This window comes from Triticum dicoccoides, chromosome 4A (assembly GCF_002162155.2).
Source record: "Triticum dicoccoides isolate Atlit2015 ecotype Zavitan chromosome 4A, WEW_v2.0, whole genome shotgun sequence".
In the NCBI taxonomy this organism is placed as follows: Eukaryota; Viridiplantae; Streptophyta; class Magnoliopsida; order Poales; family Poaceae; genus Triticum; species Triticum dicoccoides.
Window position 1 is genome coordinate 658,793,974 of NC_041386.1, and position 7,325 is coordinate 658,801,298.

Here is a 7,325-nt window from a genome sequence, read left to right on the forward strand (position 1 = left end):
ATCAGTGCCTTATGGGCAAGATGGCTAAAACTCCGTTCTCCGAAATAATGGAACGAGCTAGTGACTTATTGGAAATAATACATACCGATGTATGCGGTCCAATGACTGTTGGTGCTCGTGGCGGGTATCGTTATTCTCTGACCTTCACAAATGATTTGAGCAGATATGGGTATATCTACTTAATGAAAAACAAGTCTGAAACATTTGAAAAGTTCAAAGAATTTCGGAGTGAAGTAGAGAATCATCATAACAAGAAAATAAAGTTTCTACGATCTGATCGTGGAGGAGAAAATTTAAGTTACAAGTTTGGTCTTCATTTGAAACAACATGGGATAGTTTCACAATTAACTCCACCTAGAACATCACAGTGAAATGGTGTGTCCGAACGTTGTAACCGTACCTTATTAGATATGGTGCGATCTATGATGTCTCTTACTGATTTACCGCTATTATTTTGGGGTTATTCCCTAGAGACTGCTGCATTCACTTTAAATAGGACACCATCAAAATCCATTGAGACACGCCTTATGAACCGTGGTTTGGCAAGAAACCAAAGTTGTCGTTTCTTAAAGTTTGGGGCTGCGATGCTTATGTGAAAAAGCTTCAACCTGATAAGCTCAAACCCAAATTGGAAAAGTGCGTCTTCATAGGATACCTAAAGGAAACTGTTGGGTACACCTTCTATCACAGATCCGAAGGAAAAATCTTTGTTGCTAAGAATGGATCCTTTCTAGAGAAGGAGTTTCTCTCCAAAGAAGTGACTGAGAGGAAAGTAGAACTTGATGAGGTAATTGTACCTTATCCCTTATTGGAAAGTAGTTCATCACAGAAATCAATTCTAGTGATTCCTACACCAATTAGCGAGGAAGTTAATGATGATGATCATGAAACTTCGGATCAAGTTACTACCGAACCTCGTAGGTCTTCCAGAGTAAGATCCACACCAGAGTGGTACGGTAATCCTGTCCTGGAAGTCATGTTACTAGACCCTGATGAACCTACGAACTATGAGGAAGCGATGATGAGCCTAGATTCCGCAAAATGGCTTGAGGCCATGAAATCTGAGATGGGATCCATGTATGAAAACAAAGTGTGGACTTTGGTGGACTTTCCCGATGATCGGCAAGCTATAGAAAATAAATGGATCTTCAAGAAGAAGACCGACACTGACGGCAATGTTACTATCTACAAAGTTTGACTTGTTGCGAAAGTTTTCGACAAGTTCAAGGAGTTGACTACAATGAGACTTTCTCACCCATAGCGATGCTTAAGTCTGTCCGAATCATGTTAGCAATTGTTGCATTTTATGATTATGAAATTTGGCAAATGGATGTCAAAACTGCATTCCTGAATGGATTTCTGGAATAAGAGTTTTATACGATGCAACCAGAAGGTTTTGTCAATCCAAAGGGTGCTAACAAAGTGTGCAAGCTCCAGTGATCCATTTATGGACTGGTGCAAGCCTCTCAGAGTTGGAATAAACGCTTTGATAGTTTGATCAAAGCATATGGTTTTATACAAACTTTTGGAGAAGCCTGTATTTACAAGGAAGTGAGTGGGAGCTCTGTAGCATTTCTAATCTTATATGTAGATGACATATTGTTGATTGGAAATGATATAGAATTTTTGGATAGCATAAAGGGATACCTGAATAAGAGTTTTTCTATGAAAGACCTTGGAGAAGCTGTTTACATATTGGGCATCAAGATCTATAGAGATAGATCAAGACGCTTAATTGGACTTTCACAAAGCACATACCTTGATAATTTTTTAAAGAAGTTCAAAATGGATCAGTTAAAGAAAGGGTTCTTGCCTGTGTTACAAGGTGTGAAGTTGAGTCAGACTTAAAGCCCGACCATCGCAGAAGATAGAGAGAAAATGAAAGTCATTCCCTATGCTTCAACCATAGGTCCTATCATGTATGCAATGCTGTGTACCAGACCTGATGTATGTGTTGCTATAAGCATAGCAGGGAGGTACCAAAGTAATCCCGGAGTGGAGCACTAGACAGCGGTCAAGAACATCCTGAAATACTAGAAAAGGACTAAGGATATGTTTCTCATTTATGGAGGTGAAAAAGAGCTCGCCGTAAACGGTTACGTCGATGCAAGCTTTGACACTGATCCGGATGACTCTAAGTCGCAAACCAGATACGTTTTTTATTGAATGGAGGAGCTGTCAGTTGGTGCAGTTCCAAGCAAAGCATGGTGGCGGTATCTACGTGTGAAGCGGAGTACATTGCTGCTTTGGAAGCAGCAAATGAAGGAGGTTGGATGAAGGAGTTCATATCCGATCTAGGTGTCATACCTAGTGCATCGGGTCCAATGAAAATCTTTTGTGACCATACTGGTGCAATTGCCTTGGCAAAGGAATCCAGATTTCACAAGAGAACCAAGCACATCAAGAGACACTTCAATTCCATCCGTCATCAAGTGTCGGAAGGATACATAGAGATTTGCAAGATACACATGGATCTGAATGTTGCAGACCCGTTGACTAAGCCTCTTCCAGGAGCAAAACATGATCAGCACCAAAGCTCCATGGGTGTTAGAATCATTACTATGTAATCTAGATTATCGACTCTAGTGCAAGTAGGAGACTGAAGGAAATATGCCCTAGAGGCAATAATAAAGTTATTATTTATTTCATTATTTCATGATAAATGTTTATTATTCATGCTAGAATTGTATTAACCAGAAACTTAGTACATGTGTGAATACATAGACAAAACCTATAGTCCCTAGTATGCCTCTACTTGACTAGCTCGTTAATCAAAAATGGTTATGTTTCCTAACCATGGACATGTGTTGTCATTTGATGAATGATATCACATCATTAGGAGAATGATGTGATGGACATGACCCATCCGTTAGCTTAGCATTATGATCGTGTTAGTTTCATTGCTACTGCTTTCTTCATGACTTATAGAAGTTCCTCAGACTATGAGATTATGCAACTCCCAAATACCGGAAGAACACTTTGTGTGCTACCAAACGTCACAACGTAAATGGGTGATTATAGAGGTGCTCTACAGGTGTCTCCGAAGGTGTTTGTTGGGTTGGCATAGGTCGAGATTAGGATTTGTCACTCCGTGTTTCGGAGAGGTATCTCTGGGCCCTCTCGGTAATACTCATCACTATAAGCCTTGCAAGCATTGTAACTAATGAGTTAGTTGCGGGATGAAGTATTATGGAACGAGTAAAGAGACTTCCCGATAATGAGATTGAACTAGGTATTGAGATACCGACGATCGAATCTCGGGCAAGTAACATACCGATGATAAAGGGAACAACGTATGTTGTTATGCGGTTTGACCGATAAAGATCTTCGTAGAATATGTAGGAACCAATATGAGCATCCAGGTTCCGCTATTGGTTATTGACCGGAGACGTGTCTCGGTCATGTCTACATAGTTCTCGAACCCGTAGGGTCCGCACGCTTAACGTTTGATGATGATTGGTATTATGAGTTTATGTGTTTTGATGTACCAAAGGTAGTTTGGAGTTCCGGATGTGATCACGGACATGACGAGGAGTCTCGAAATGGTCGAGACATAAAGATTGATATTTTGGACGACTATATTCAGACACCGGAAGTGTTCCGGAGAAGTTTCAGATATAACCGGAGTGCCGGAAGGGTTATCGGAACCATCAGAGAAGTAATGGGCCTTATTGGGCCTAGGGGGGAGAGGGGCGGCCAGGCGTTGGCCGCGCCCCCTCCCCCCCCCCCTCCATGGGCCTAGTCCGAATTGGACTAGGGGAGGGGCGGCACCCCCTCCTTCATTCTCCTCCCCCTCCTTCCTTCTTCTCCTAGTAGGACTAGGAAAGGGGGGAGCCCTACTCCTACTAGGAGGAGGATTCCTCCCCCCTTGGAGCGCCCTAGAGGGCCGGTCGGCCTCCCCCTTGCTCCTTTATATACGGGGACAGGGGGTACCCTAGAATACACAAGTTGACAATTGTTTTAGCCATGTGCAGTGCCCCCCTCCATAGTTACACACCTCGGTCATATTGTCGTAGTGCTTAGGCGAAGCCCTACACCGGTAACTTCATCGTCACCGTCACTACGCCGTCGTGCTGACGAAACTCTCCCTCGACCTCAACTGGATCAAGAGTACGAGGGACGTCTCCGAGCAGAACGTGTGCTGAACACGGAGGTGCCATACATTCGGTGCTTGGATCAGTTGGATCGCGAAGACGTTCGACTACATCAACCGCGTGAACTAAATGCTTCCGCTTTCGGTCTACAAGGTTACGTGGACACACTCTCCCCTCTCGTTGCTATGCATCACCTATAGATCTTGCGTGATCATAGGATTTTTTTTTTGAAATTACCATGTTCCGCAACACTTTGTCTGAAGTAACTCGGTGGGTCTGGATGTATAGGATTCGGTGGGACCGAGTTTGGAAGTTAGGGTTTGGATAGATAGGATTTGGAGAAAATAGTTGAGGGTTTTGGAGCAATATCTTCAAGCACTTGAGCAACTAAGTCATGATCAAAATCTCATCTTCTTTTAATAGTATTGATTTTCCTATGGACTCAATGTGATATTGGATCACTTCACCAAAAATGTAGTCTTGAAGCTTTTGTGCCAATATGTTTTCATAGCATTTTGAGTGGTCCACTTTCACATGTCCTTGCCATGCCAACATTGAACTTTTCTGAAATATATCTTTGAATAGGCATTAGTTCAATGACATATATGTTGTTATTAATTACCAAAAGTACATGAGGATTAGTTGCAGTTTCAGTCTCATCCTTTTTGGTAATTGATGACAACATATAGATCAAAGCTTCGATAAAGGATATAATCAATGAATCACGTCGCCGCTTTGAGAAGTATGTGATAAGTAAGAGCTCCCTCTAAATTTTTTTCATTATTAAAAATTTGCGTTTGAATGCAAATGCACAATCGATTAGGATCATGTGTCACTCTTCCAGGAGCGCACAAAATGATATGAATGAAATACGACAAGCACTCAGCACCAAGCATACAAGTGAATGATCATACAAGAAGCATCTAGATAGATAGATCACTATGCATAGCATCAAAGTACGGTATGAACAAGAACAAAAGTACCATAGTATCATACAAGCATCAAACAAATGTATCATGAAGTAGAAAGAACTCAAATAAATCAAATGAGGAAAAGCAAGACGCTCTCTCTCGAAGCCCTATGATCTATACTAATTCTCTCTCATTAGCAACAAGTAACAAAAAGTTCAAAAGAGCATAGAGCTAAACATCACTCTAGGCTCAATCTCCTGTAGCTCAAGGTGAATAAGTCTTCTGACTTGTAGCTCTGGTGTGTGTTGAAATTGTTGGGGTTGAGAGAAGCGTGTCTGCAAAGGTCTCACATGATGTCTGCTGGACTGGTGGAGTTGAGATAGCTAGAGGGACTGTAGGAGCAACCACTATTGCAGGACACTACTAACGAGGCACATGAATCAGAGACTCTTTGACGAAACTATGTGTGATGCATGAATCGTGAACAGTGTCATAATAAGACCGTCACCAATAAGATGAACTGTGTGTGATGACGGAGACATCAAGCACAATTCAGATTAGAGTTGTGTGTGTGATACATGGCATACAGTTGATCCATACAAACTGTTTGCAATGAGCCAGAACAAAAGAAACGGTCAGCCAAATCAAGGTATGAGCGATATACGACCTATAGTTCACTTGGTTGAACTGTTTGCGATTAGTTAGCACAATAGAAGCGGTCGGCCAGATCAAGGTGTGTGCGATAGACGTCATGCAGTTCACTCAAATGAACTGTTTGCGATGAGCCAAAACAACAGAAACGTTTCAACTTAATAAGATGTGTGTGATACGCGACAAACAAGTAACTGGGATGAACTGTTAGCGATGATTAAAATATAACACAAATGTTTAGAAGTAACAATATATGTGTGATACCGGTCAAATGGGTCACGCGGATGAACTATTTGCGGTGATAAAAAATAACACAAAAAATTCGGTGTAACAAGATGCGTGTGATACCTGGCAAATAGATCAGTAATCAGAACAATGTAGTAACACAAACCGACAATAACACATACGATTTATGCTAATAAGCACCTGATTCAGAAAATGATTGCACAAATTATCGTTCCTACTCATACATAATCAACCAGACAACATAATATCGGCATTACATATCAATAAGGTTCAGAAAACAACAACATATAAACAACTACTCGTCGGGGTTTAAAACTCCATCGTGAAAAGGGGGTAAAAACCATTTGTATAGCATGTAATGATACCAGTGAACTGAAGGTGCAGCAGCTGAAGTAGAAACTATAGCTCGATTGTGGGCGACTGGCACTACTGCTGACCTAGGCATCTTCTGAAACTTTGTGGTCATTGGAAGACCTTTACTCGGTTCTCATCATCACTGCTGGAGTGCAACTTGGAATCATCCACTTCTTTCTTCAAACTCTCAACTGTGGTTTTCACCTCAGTGACCTTGACATCTAGGTCATGAAACTTAGTCTTTATGATACTCCCAAAGCACTTTTGGTTCTCCACAAGGTTGGCCAGACTCCGCTCGATTCTCTGATAAGCATAGAGAAGATATAGTATCTGGTCGTCCTTAGTCTTCAGAACTAGAGATGTAGATGAGGGTTTGGAGGTGGGGGTGCTGGTGTAGAACACCGGTGTGACGACGCCACACGCGATGTACCTGCACGAGGCCTGCGCGGAGGCGTGTGTGAGATGATACGGGTGAACCCGTGGCCGTGACGGTGGAAGGCGGTCATGCTGCCCGGCATGGTGGAACGGGGGAGAGGTGTCGTCGTCAACATCGGCGGCGCCATGGAGGCGTTGCCCTCTTACCCGCTCTACTTCGTCTATGCTGCCACCAGGCCGCATGTTGCTCAGTTCTCCAGGAGCCTCTACGTCGAGTACAAGGGCAGAGGGATCGATGTGCAGTGCCAGGCCCCGCTGTATGTGGGCACGAAGATGTTGACCAACATGGTGACGCGGGAAGGCCCTCCTGTCGCAGCTGATCATGCCGACATCGGACACCTACGCCGGCGCGGCGGCTCGCTGGATCGGGCACCGCCAACCGGTCTGCATGCCCAACCTCGGCCACCGGCTGCAGTGGTGCCTCTGCCACTTTGTCCCGGATCGCGTCCTTGCCATGCACCGCCTCCGCGAGAACCTTCGGCAGCAAGTCGTCTGCTCAGGTCATCATCAGGTGAGGGAACCGTCGTACGTCGTTAGCGGCGACCTGACCAACCAGCAAAATTTATTGGTAGTGAAATAATTTTGTTGACTCGAGGGCGATGAAGATCCCCTAGCACCCCTCCCTCCTCCCTAC